The sequence below is a fragment of the Saccopteryx leptura genome, chromosome 1, assembly GCF_036850995.1.
Source record: "Saccopteryx leptura isolate mSacLep1 chromosome 1, mSacLep1_pri_phased_curated, whole genome shotgun sequence".
In the NCBI taxonomy this organism is placed as follows: Eukaryota; Metazoa; Chordata; class Mammalia; order Chiroptera; family Emballonuridae; genus Saccopteryx; species Saccopteryx leptura.
The window spans coordinates 29,627,697-29,641,249 of NC_089503.1; the positions used below are offsets into that span (position 1 = coordinate 29,627,697).

General features: G+C 45.8%; 1 pseudogene; it reads right to left on the reverse strand.

Moving 5' to 3' along the window:
* Window positions 1-9,552: 9,552 nt before the first annotated feature.
* Window positions 9,553-13,134, reverse strand: LOC136387961 (non-POU domain-containing octamer-binding protein pseudogene; annotated as a pseudogene).
* Between the last annotated feature and the right edge of the window lie 419 nt (window positions 13,135-13,553).

A 13,553-nucleotide genomic window follows, 5' to 3' on the forward strand; every position in this document is an offset into this window, starting at 1 on the left:
AAATGCTCAATAGATGAATGGATAAATTGTTATAGATTGATGTAATGAAATACTACTCTGCAATAAAAAAGGATGAATTATTGATACATGCAACAATATGGATGAATCTTAAAATAATTTTGCTGCATGAACAAAAGCAGACATACTGTATGATTCCATTTATATAAAACTAGAAAATACAAACTAATCTAAAGTGACAGCACTGTGGATGGTTGTTGCCTCAGTAAGGGGCATAGGCACAGAGAAGGGCGACAAGGGTTAGAAAGTGGTATGAGAAGATTTGGGGAGGTTATGGATATGTTCATTATCTTGATTGTGGCGATTGTGTCAGTTGTGTACATATATAAGATTTACCAAGTTGTATACTTAAAAATGTGCAGTTTATTGATATCATGATTATGCCTCAATGTAAAAAGGATGGGAGGCAAAAACCAATAAAAAAAGAAGGCTGGTTAAGACAGAAAGCATCTGGATAGACTAAAAAAAGATTCATTATTGCATGGAATACCCTTGATGATGGAGAAATGCCTGAACCTGAAGGCAGGGAACTTATGTGCCATTTACTTAGCATTTCCTGCACCTTCCTTAGTGCCCAGCACCCAGCAAGCAGGCACATGTTTGTTCTGAAGGAGTAACCCCTGAGCTTCTCCCCCAAGACACTTTCTTATTGCAAAGTTCTAGGACCGTGATGGTGAACCTTTGACACGCGTGTCAGTACTGACACGCGTGGCCATTTTCGATGACACGCGTCCACATGCGGCCGCATACTAGAGAAGTATGGGGCTGCATGCAGAGAAGGACATTTCATCCTCGGCTCCTGCACAGCCGGTGGAGCAGGGAGCAGCAGAAGGCCGTGGGGGGACGCATTCTGGGGCCCTGTGATCGCCATTACTGGCAACCACATAACCACAGCAACCATCATCCAATCTACTGTTCTGGGGTGTCGTGGATTTCTAATTGACCATCATTACTGAGATAAATGAGGGAGAGGCTGGAAGAGGCCAGGGCCTGTGCTATGGGTGCCATTTTCTGCCATTAGAAATAGCAGCAGCCATCTTAATTTACATAAGATGCAACTTGCAGAATTTCAAGACAGCATCTGGGCTCAGGTGTTTGTCGACTTGAGGTCAAAGCTTGAGAATCTGGAAAGGTGCCGCTTGGAGAATCAAGAGGAGTGCCACTACGAACAGGAAATTTGGAGTGCCTGGAACCGATTACCAGACACTTTTAGCACCCTGAAAAATATAGCAATGGCTTTACTCACAATTTTTCCCTTTATGTACTTTTGTGAGACCTTATTCTCAGCGTTAAATATATCAAAACCAACAAAAGAAACAGATTGACAGATGAAGTTAGTAGCACTTGCTTGGGCTTGAAGTGTACAAAATACCAACCTTCAATTGAAGATTTAACCAATGAAATTTAGCAACAAAAAAGTCACTAATAGGCAGGTTAGTTAAAGAATTCCCCCTCCCCCTCACTTATCTTAGTTCGCAGCACTCCACACAAGTTAAATAATATCAAGACCAACAAAAGAAACCGAGTGACAGATGAACAAAGAAGTCACTAAGCGGGTAAGTTAAATAATTAGTTTTTGGTTTATTAAATACAATTATATATTACAATTATACATTTTTGATATTTAAACTATAAATATAACGAAATCATGGTTTTTTTCTTGAAGTGACACACCACCAGAGTTATGCTTGGTTTTTTGGTGAATTTCGACACACCAAGCTCAAAAGATTGCCCATCACTGTTCTAGGAATACAAACTGAAAATACATGTACCGTTTCCTCGAATATTTCAGTCTTACCACTTTTTCTATTAATCTTTTTCTTCTTTCTATGGTTTTTGTGAAGCAAAAGAACATCCTTTAAAGTAAGTTCTTAAGAGTGAAATGGACAAAATTATTTGAAACTAATTAATTAATTAATTTTAGTGAGAGAGAGAGAGACAACAAGGAACATTGATCTTCTCTTGATTGTGCCCTGACCAAGGATTGAACTGGCAACTGCTGTGCTTCTGGATAATGCTCTAACCAACCCAGCTATCAGGTGAGAGCTATCTGAAACTTTAAACTCATTCATTTATTCACCTATCTTTCATTCACTGATTCAAATGTATTTATCTCCATTAAGTGCCAGGTATTGTTTATGTACTTGGGATATGAGAATGAACAAAATTAGAGGATACATCTTGAATAGGAATAGGACTGCTTATGTGCCCAGCTTGAAATGCAGTCTTCTAAACTTTTCTTCTAATTTTCAAAACACAGGAAATTGGGTTTCATTCCTAATAGCTACTGGGTAGTAGAACCACTCCCAAGTGGGTGATAAAGACCATCCTCATGGGAAAAGGTGTATATTCTATATTCCTATGCTTTATAGTAATTTTAAAATTATATCTCAGGTCAAATTGATTTTTAAATGAATTTTTAAATTTTTTAGTTTTATTTTTGTTGTATGTTCTGTGGGATTTGTTTTCTTTTTCACTTAAGACTCTCTTAACTCAGATAAATAGTATAAGAAATATTGCCAGTTCTTCTATGTATGGCATGTTCCATATGTTCCAAATGTTTCAGATAAAGAAATTTGGAGCCAGTTGAAACTGGAGCTGGCCAATTTCAACTTGATCCTATGCTTGAAATAAAGTACAGGTCACTGGTATATTAAAGGCAATAAAATATGAATTGTCATTTATACCACCACAATAGCAACCTGTTGTTATTAGGTTGTGTGCTTTAGAGTTTCTTATAAACATACCTAGGAGCTTTCAAAAATGAATTACCAAGAAGCCCCAAATTTCTGCAAGACAATATTCTCTTAATTGATATTTTTACCTGAAATAACCAAATATTTATAGTTTTTTATTGTTTAATTTGTCTGCTTTTATAGTTTTATCTTCATGTTCTTTCAGATTAAAAATTCTGGAAAACCTGGTTTTATCTATCTATCTATCTATCTATCTATCTATCTATCTATATCTATCTATATCTATCTATATATATATATATATATTTGACAGAGATAGAGAGAGAGTCAGAGAGAGGGACAGATAAAGACAAACAGACAGGAAGAAATGAGAAGTATCAATTCTTCATTGTAGCGTCTTCGTTGTTCATTGATTGCTTACTCATATGTGCCTTGACTGGGGAGCTACAGCAGAGTGAGTGACCCCTTGCTCAAGCCAGCGACCTTGGGCTCAAGCTGGTGAGCCTGTGCTCAAGCCGAATGAGGCTGCACTCAAGCCGGCGACCTCAGGGTTTCAAACCTGGTTCTTCTGTGTCCCAGTCCAATGCTCCATCCACTGCTCCACTACCTGGTCAGGTTAGCTATATTTTAATTATCCTATTTTCCAGGGCCATATTTGTATTTTCATTTGAAATTTTATTATTTAACCAAAACTACAACTTTTTTTGAAAAAAGAATGCTTTTTTGTGATATTAACATTTAAAATTTGTCTTCAAGTCTATATTGGACATCTCAAAACTATAGAACTGTTTATCTGATAAGAGTGTATATTTTTATGTTAAAATAGCACTTGTAGTTGATTACCTAAATAATAATGCTATATTATAGAGGATAACCCTTCAAAATGGACATCCTTTATAATAATTACTCATTATCCTTTAACTGAGTGGATGTACTGTGAGCTCTGAAAAGATGGGGGATATGTGTGTTCTGGATTGCATCCCTTCACTTACCAAAGGCCAGATAAAAAGTAGTTAAAAATAAATATTACTTATATTAGTGAATGATACTATAAAATTTAACTAAATTGATTTTAATAAATCTGATAATTGCTTTAAATTTTAATTTTGAATGAAAAATAGTTTAATGTTTACAACATTCTAAAAAGGCATGAAAAAGAATTAAAAAGAAGTGTGGGCAGAAACTGCTGCTTGTCAACTTGTTATTCATCCTTATTTCTTAGTAGCAAAACCTTCCCCGCAGTGTGGGTGTGGCAGTGTACCCTTCTATGCAACTAAATGTATCAGCCTTATTATGCCTAGGAATAGCCAATGATATGTAAATGAGAGTTTTGGAGGTCACTCTGGAGAAAACTTTATAAAAGGAACTGACTCAACATGGCAGCTGACTCCTTTGTCCTTGCCCCATTTCTCCTTGCTGCCTAAAGCAGGAACTTGGTGGTGGGAGTTGCAGCAACTAAACTAAAACCAAGACAGGGCCTTAAAGGTGGAAGCCATAATAATGGAGAGGAAAGATGAAAGGAGAGTATATCCTTGATGGCGTCAGGTAGATGCAGTGTTTGCCTACCTCTGGGCTTGTTTTACATAAGAGAAAAATAGACCATCTGGTTTACTCTAGCTTTATATTGAATTTCTCTTATATACATAGCTGAACCTAAACCTGATTAATACAGAGAGAAAACCTATAAATCTATAGTTATAACTTTGTAAGTAAAAGGTTTATTAAGTGCAAGTTAACACATTTTTGTAATGTATATTTAAAATGGTGGGAATTTTGGAATCTCTTTAGTGATGTTGTGACAATACTGAGGTAACTATCATCTTAAGATCTCAGAGATTTATAGCTAATAATTAAGTTTTATACTAGTGATGCAACATACGATTGTGGAGACTTTACAAGTGAAACAACTAATGTTTAAATATTAGTTTGGTGACTTACTGAAATAAATTGCACCTGAGCTGTAGATTTAGCAGTAGAACTAATACAGTGCCTTAAATCTCAAACACTTTGACCTTTAGAAAACATCAATCTTCCCATTAGTCTTTGTAGTAAGAGAAAATTTATATGATTAACTTCCTCACTTCACAGGACATTGCTTATTTTTGAAACATTCATAAGTCTGCTGAATCCAAGGAAGACACATTCATTATTTATGTTTTTTAAATGACTTCAGAAAGGCACGGCTATATCAAGGGAGAAAAACTTAATGCACTAGCCCAGAGGCTTATCAATTGCAAACAATACAAATGCAAGGATAGTTTAAGAGTTAGTAATTTTTATATTTTTGGAAAAACATTTTGAGCTTCTATATGAACAACAAAACCCTACTAATATTATTTAAAGATGAAGCAACAGAGGCCGAGAAGAGTTAGGTAGCTTTGTCTCTAGAAGACACAGTATGGATTCCTATCCAGATATGTCTAAATTAAAAGCTGCTGTTCTTGTCTCTTTTTGTTGTTGTTGGTTGGTTGGTTGGTGATATTTTATTTTAAAAATAGATGTAAGTATTTACCTGATGTGGAATATGTACTTTTAAACTTTTTATTGAAGTATAACATGCAGAAAAATGCACCAATCCTAGGTGTACAATTTGATGAGTTACCCCTGTGAACATAACACAAGTAACTATCACCCAGGTTAAAAAAAGAGCATTCCTTTGGTATTGGGGAAATGCCAATTAAAACAAAAATGAGATAGCCTTTCATACCTACTGGATTGGATATAATTAAAAAAAGAAGATAGGCAGCCCTGGCCGGTTGGCTCAGCCTGGAGCGTCGGCCTGGAGTGCGGGGGACCCGGGTTCAATTCCCGGCCAGGGCACATAGGAGAGGCACTCATTTGCTTCTCCACCCCCCCTCTTCCTCTCTGTCTCTCTCTTCCCCTCCCGCAGCCAAGGCTCTATTGGAGCAAAGATGGCCTGGGCGCTGGGGATGGCTCCTTGGCCTCTGCCCCAGGCGCTAGAGTGGCTCTGGTCGCGGTAGAGCGACGCCCCGGAGGGGCAGAGCATCGCCCCCTGGTGGGCAGAGCGTCGCCCCTGGTGGGCGTGCCGGGTGGATCCTGGTCGGGCACATACGGGAGTCTGTCTGACTGTCTCTCCCCGTTTCCAGCTTAGAAAAATACAAAAAAAGAAAAAAAAAAGATAGGCAATAATAAATGTTGATGAGGATGTGGAGGCTTTGGAACCCTCAAACACCGCTGGTGGGAATGTAAAGTGGTACAACCACTTTGGAAAACAGTCTGGCTATTTAATAAGGGCTAAACATAGAGTTATATTACCCAGCAATTCCACTTCTAGGTATATTTCCAAGAGAATTGAAAATATATGTCCACACAAAAACATGTACACAAATGTTGGTAGTAGCATTATTTATAATAGCCAACCAACTTATGAATAAATAAACAAACAAAATTATGGTATGTTTATACCATGGAATATTATTTGGCCACAAAAAAGAATGGAGGACTGATACATGCTACAATATGAATGAATTTTGAAAATACACTAAGTGAAAGAAGCCAGAAGCCACAAATATTGTATGATTACATTGGTGATGGGAGAGTCAGGGGTTGCTGAGGAGGGAAGAATGAGGATTGATGACTAAAGGGTAAGAGGTTTCTTTTCTTTCTCTTTTTTCTTCAGAGACAGAGAGAGAGTCAGAGAGAGGGATAGATAGGGACAGACAGACAGGAACGGGGAGAGATGAGAAGCATCAATTATTAGTTTTTTGTTGCGACACCTTAGTTGTTCATTGATGGCTTTCTCATATGTGCCTTGACCAGGGGGCTACAGCAGACCGAGTAACCCCTTGCTCAAGCCAGCGACCTTGGGTCCAAGCTGGTGAGCTTTGCTCAATCAACATGAGCCCTTGCTCAAGCTGGCGTCCTCGGGGGTCTCGAACCTGTGTCCTCCGCATCCCAGGCCAACGCTCTATCCACTGCGCCACTGACTGGTCAGGCAAGAGGTTTCTTTATGTGGTGATTACAATGTTCATAATTGATTGTGGTGATAGTTGCACAACTCTATGTTTATTCTAAAAATGTTGAATCATATACTTTAAAGGGGTGGATTGTATGGTATGTGAATCATATCAACAGCTTTTAAAAAATAGGAATAATGGAAAGGAGAGGCAGATGGAGGGTGAAATAATATCTTCATTGCTGATATGGAATGGCTGTGGCCTGTTAACTGATTATGCTGGGTAAACCTCAACTCCAGGATTAGGCAGATTTATCTATCTAGTGAAAGGCAAGGCTAGCGGGGAGGCCTCCAAAAGTGGTAAGACATACATCATGAAGGAGCATAGAACTCATGCTCTTTGTGTCCAACTTGCCCAAGAAAAAGTTCCTCTTGGGCAAGTTGGTCTCTGCTATGCAGGGATATTAACATCTGAGCATGAGTTGTTGTTTTTTTTTTTGTTTTTTGTTTTTTGTTTTTTTTTTCATTTCTGAAGCTGGAAACGGGGAGAGACAGTCAGACAGACTCCCGCATGCGCCCGACCGGGATCCACCCGGCACGCCCACCAGGGGGGATGCTCTGCCCACCAGGGGGCGATGCTCTGCCCATCCTGGGCGTCGCCATATTGCGACCAGAGCCACTCTAGCGCCTGAGGCAGAGGCCAAGGAGCCATCCCCAGCGCCCGGGCCATCTTTGCTCCAATGGAGCCTTGGCTGTGGGAGGGGAAGAGAGAGACAGAGAGGAAAGCGCGGCGGAGGGGTGGAGAAGCAAATGGGCGCTTCTCCTGTGTGCCCTGGCCGGGAATCGAACCCGGGTCCTCCGCACGCTAGGCCGACGCTCTACCGCTGAGCCAACCGGCCAGGGCCAAGTTGTTGTTTTTTTTTCATGCTTGCTGACCCCTGGGAGTTTTTTTTTTTCTTCAAAAAATGAAATTAGTTCCAGTTATAGTTTTATTAACTTAAAATCATGTTTGTTTGATAACCAGTTTATGGAAACAAGAAGAACATACATTTGCCTTTTTCTTAATGTTGCCTTGCACATGCACGATCGTACTCTGGGTGGTCAGGAGGCAGGAGAACGTACATGAACGCTAGTGCTACTCAAAGGGTTAAAGAAAGAATCTTCCCGTTTCCCAGCACCAGGCTGCACTCCATGGCGGCCCACCCCCTAGTGGAGAATGGAGGATCTGAAATGAGCATAGACATTGTTCCCACACTTACTGATCAGAGACATTACTCTACTTCCTGTTGGACAGAGGGAGATAAAGATATGGAGTGATAGCAGTGTTGGTGTGGGGACTCTGTAGAGTTCTCTTCACTTGGAAGGCCACATGAGGAATAAGCTAGATCATTTAAAACAACAATAAAGCTGATATCTCCCAACCCTGAACAGCTCTTGTATCCTTTTTGACTTGCATTGTTGTTCAGACTCTCATCATCTCTTGTCTGGATTAATGAAGTCCTCTCCTATCTGCTCTCCTTTTCTCCACGTTCACTGTCTTGCCACTTATTCAGAAAGCCTGCAGAACAGATATAGCTCAAAGATATATTTGTCCGATATGGTATTTGAATTTTTAAAAATTGCTGTGACAGTTAATGCAGGTAACTTATCCAATACATGCTTATTTTTTGTTTGTTTGTTTTTAAAGCTTAAAATATACTTTAACCAGTTGATGCTGCATTACTGCTACATTTCTCAGAAAAACTTAAAAGGTATCAAGGCCAAATCAAACATGGCACAATTTTTAAAAAATGCACAGCATGCCCTGGCTGGTTTGCTCAGTGGTAGAGCGTCGGCTTGGCATGCAGGAGTCCCAGGTTTGATTCTCGGCCAGGGTACACAGGAGAAGTGCCCATCTGCTTCTCCACCCCTCCCCCTCTCCTTCCTCTCTGTCTCTCTCTTCCCCTCCCGCAGCCAAGGCTCTATTGGAGCAAAGTTGGCCTGGGCGCTGAGGATGGCTCTATGGCCTCTGCCTCAGGTGCTAGAATGGCTCTGGTTGCAACAGAGCAATGCCCCAGATGGGCAGAGCATCGCCCCCTGGTGGGCATGCCGGTGGATCCCGGTCGGGCACATGTGGGAGTCTGTCTGACTGCCTTCCCGTTTCCAACTTCAGAAAAATACAAAAAAATAAAAATAATAAAAATGCACAGCATAACTACATAAGATAGGCAAGGCTAAGAGCTACTGTCTGACCTTCATACAGCAGCCCTATGTCCAAGATTGTACTAGGCCTATCAAGGCCAACACCAGACACAAAAGGGCCATTTCTGGGTTGTCCTTCCCCAAGAAAAAGATGGAGGCAAGTTAACACAAGATTTTTAAAAAGATACACTAAAATGAAACTGTCTAAGAGAAAATGTCTTCCTTAGGACATGAAGGGATAATAGATGGGATATAACAGAACCATATGTAGGTGTGTTACCTGTGATCTCTGTGGACCGGGGAGTGAATGGAGTCATGGAGCTAAGGTCATTGGGGGATGTTTGTGGTTTTTATGGTACATGTGGCAGTGTCTGGGGGTGGGGAATTTAAGAATGAGAACTCAGAACTGGATAAACAAAGGATGGAATGGTCAAGATTAATGGGGGCTCTAACCAGATCCACTTTGCCATTTCCCCCCAGCTCCCAGGCCCTCAGTAATCACATGAGACTTCAGGAATGTATCACAGATACGAGGGAACAATATGTCACACAGAACTGATTTGTTACATATTGTCCCTCCCTCACCCTCTGCCTCCAGCAAATTCTTTAGAGTGCTAAAGGCAGGGAAGACCTCACTTCTTATTGGGAAGCATCCTTAACACTTTTCCAGGATAGAATTCCAGCCAGTCAAAAAAAAGTTTTTCTCTTAAGGGTTTTGAGAAACTAGACACTGCAATTTTATTAGTATTGGCGATATTTGTTTGGAGCAAATTCAGCCCAGGGGCTGCAAGGTTGAATGTAGGAAGGGTTCCACCAATTGCCTTTATTCCTTCCATTGTAGCAGTTTGGCTAAAGTGTTTGGTAGTTGGTGGGGTCAATCCCAAGGTTGTATCTGGTATTGAAGTGGCAGGTCCTGGAGGAGCTGGGCTCCCAGCAGGCACAGGAACAGGGGATGGCATCTCTGTTGTTTATGCCCATACCATCTCCCTTAGCCATCTGGCCCATCCGTATCTCCTGTTCCTCGCATCAAGGAAGGTTCCCTCGAATGCTTCCTGCTGTTGTCACATCATTACTTCCCTCTGTCCCCACACGTCTTCTTCAAGGTGCCTGCACGCTTCCTCCTGCCTCAGCTCCAATTGCTTTCATTTTTGCATTTTTGGTTGTGCAGCTCTTCCATCAGCCGAATCTTCCTGACGCCTCATCAGATCCCGCCTCCTTAGCATGAGCTGGTGCTCATGGCGAGCAGCCTCCATCTCCGTCTCCAGTTTCTCAGGCGCTTCCTTGATGTTATGGTCCCCTCGGTCCTGCTGCTGTTTCTCCATCGCAGTGAATGTCTTCAGCGCATGGCACACTCATGCTCAAAGGAGCCAGGCTCTGCAAATCTAGGTGGCTGCTCCTGCTCCTTGTGAAACTGCTGGTTCTTTATAGCTAGCTTCTCTGGAAGTCCCACTTCATCATTGGACTGGCATAGTCTGAGGAAATGTGGTGAGCGGGAAGGAGCCTTCATTGCATTTGTCCAGAGCTTTCCAAGCGCTGGCTTTCCTGAGAACTCAGCAGTGCCTTTTCCCGAAGCCCTTCCTCGGCACTCCTCAATGACAACAGCCCTCTCTGCCTGCCCAACACAGAAAAGGCTTTGTTCAGTTCGTTGGACACATGCTTAGGAAGGTTTTGGACGGTAAGAGATGCACTATGGCAGGCAAAGCGCACACGCAGCTACTTTTCATGGAGTGGCTTGTTGTCCAGCTCTACTTTAGCAATCTCTGCTATGGTTCGTTTTTCCAAGGAGATTAAAGCCACAGCCCTTATCCTTATGAATGAAGACTTCACCTGCTTTCTCATATTTCTGATAGTTTCTTCACTTCATGCCCAGTAATGTCAGGAGGAAGATTTCCCACAAAGATCTGGCTACATTGGGTGAAGGTGTTCTCTCCTTCTTTCGTAAAAAATTTCAGGTCAATAGTCAAGCCTCATTATGGCTGCTGGCTTGTTGCCCGTTTGCAGGTGTTAGTGCTGGTGATGGCTGCTGCTCTTGCTGCTGCTGGGGATGCTGGTGGGGATGCTGGTCGTGCTGCTGCTGGTTCTGATGGGGATGCTGCTCTTGCTGCTGGTGCTACTGGTGGAGATACTGCTCTTGCTGCCGCTGGTGCTGCTTGTGGGGATGCTGCTGGGATGCTGGTGGTTCTGGTGGGGATGCTGGTGGTGCCGCTGGTGGGGATGCTGGTGGGATTGCTGGTGGTGATGCAGGCAGGGCTGCTTCTGGGGATGCTGGTGGTACTGTTGGTGCGGCCGCTGGTGGGGATGCTGCTGGTGGGGCTGTTGGTGGTGCTGCTGGTGGGGCTGTTGGTGGAAATACTGGTGGGACCTCTGGTGGTGATGCAGGCAGGGCCACTTGTGAGGATGCTGTTGGTGCTGTTGGTGAGGATACTGGTGCTGCTGGTGGGGATGCTGGTGGTGCTGGTGGAGATGCTAGTGGGGATGCTGGTGGAGATGCTGGTGAGTATGCTGGTGGTGCCGCTGGTGGTGCCACTGGTGGGGCTGTTGGTGATGCTGCTGGTGGTGCCGCTGGTGGGGCTGTTGGTGGGAAAGCTGGTGGGACCTCTGATGGTGACACAAGCAGGGCCGCTTGTGGGGATGCTGGTGGTGCTGTTGGCGAGGATACTGGTGCTGCTGGTGGGGATGCTGGTGGTGCTGGTGGAGATGCTGGTGGGGATGCTGGTGGTGCTGCTGGTGGTGCAGGCAGGGCTGCTTGTGGGAATGCTGGTGGTGCTGTTGGTGGGGATGCTGGTAGGGATGCTGGTGGGGATGCTGGTGGTGCCGCTGGTGCTGCCGCTGGTGGGGCTGTTGCTGGGGATGCTGGTGGGGATGCTGGTAGGGATGCTGGTGGGGATGCTGGTGGTGCTGTTGGTGGAGATGCTGTTGGGGATGCTGGTGGTGCCGCTGGTGGTGCCACTGGTGGGGATGCTGGTGGGGCCGCTGGTGGGGCTGTTGCTGGGGATGCCGGTGGAGATGCTAGTGGGGATGCTGGTGGGGCCGCTGGTGGTGCCACTGGTGGAGCTGCTGGTGGTGATGCAGGCAGGGCTGCTTGTGAGGATGCTGGTGGTACTGTTGGTGCAGCTGCTGGTGGGGATGCTGCTGGTGGGGCTGTTGGTGGGGATGCTGGTGGAGATGCTTGTGGGGATGCTGGTGGTGCTGTTGGTGGGGATGCTGTTGGGGATGCTGCTGGTGCTGCCACTGGTGGGGATGCTGTTGGGGATGCTGTTGGTGCTGCTGGTGGTGCTGCTGGTGGGGCTGTTGGTGGGGATGCTGGTGGGACCTCTGGTGGTGACGCAGGCAGGGCCGCTTGTGAGGATGCTGTTGGTGAGGATACTGGTGCTGCTGGTGGTGCCGCTGGTGGGGCTGTTGGTGGGGCTGCTGGTGGGACCTCTGGTGGTGACACAAGCAGGGCCGCTTGTGGGGATGCTGGTGGTGCTGTTGGTGAGGATACTGGTGCTGCTGGTGGGGATGCTGGTGGTGCTGGTGGAGATGCTAGTGGGGATGCTGGTGGTGCTGTTGGTGAGGATACTGGTGCTGCTGGTGGGGATGCTGGTGGTGCTGGTGGAGATGCTTGTGGGGATGCTGGTGGTGCTGCTGGTGGGGATGCTGGTGGTGCTGGTGGAGATGCTTGTGGGGATGCTGGTGGTGCTGTTGGTGGGGATGCTGTTGGGGATGCTTTTGGGGATGCTGGTGGTACCGCTGGTGGTGCCACTGGTGGGGATGCTGGTGGGGCCGCTGGTGGGGCTGTTTCTGGGGATTCTGGTGGAGATGCTGGTGGGGATCCTGGTGGGGCTGTTGGTGGGGATGCTGGTGCTGCCGCTGGTGGTGCCACTGGTGGGGATGCTGGTGGGGCCGCTGGTGGGGCTGTTTCTGGGGATTCTGGTGGAGATGCTGGTGGGGATGCTGGTGGGGCCGTTGGTGGTTATGCTGGTGGGGCTGCTGGTGGTGATGCAGGCAAGGCTGCCTGTGGGGATGCTGGTGGTACTGTTGGTGCGGCCACTGGTGGGGATGCTGCTCGTGGGGCTGTCGGAGGGGATGCTGGTGGAGATGCTGGTGGTGCCGCTGGTGGGGATGTTGGTGGTGATGCTGGTGGTGCCACTGGTGCTGCTGCTGGTGATGCCACTGGTGGTGCCGCTGGAGATGCAGGCAAGGCCACTTGTGGGAATGCTGGTGGTACTGGTGGGGATGCTGGGGATGCTGGTGAGGATGCTGGTGCTGCTGGTGGGGATGCTGCTGGTTCTGCTGGTGAGGATGCTGCTGGTGGTGCTGCTGGTGGTGCTGCTGGTGGTGATGCTGGTGGGGATGCTGGTAGGGATGCTGGTGGTGCTGCTGGTGGGGATGTTGGTGGTGATGCTGGTGCTGCTGCTGGTGCTGCTGCTGCTGCTGGTGCTGCTCGTGAGGATGCTGGTGGGGATGCTGGTGGGGATGTTGGTGGTGATGCTGGTGGTGCCGCTGGTGGTGCTGCTGGTGGTGCCACGGGAGGGGCCACTGGTGGGGATGCTGTGGGTGCTGTTGGTGGGGATGCTAGTGGGGATACTGGTGAGGATGCTGGTGGTGTCACTGGTGGGGATGATGGTGGTTCTGGTGGGGATGCTGGTGGTGTCACTGGTGGGGATGATGGTGGTTCTGGTGGGGATGCTGGTGGTGTCACTGGTGGGGATGATGGTGGTTCTGGTGGGGATGCTGGTGGGGCCACTGGTGGTGCTGCT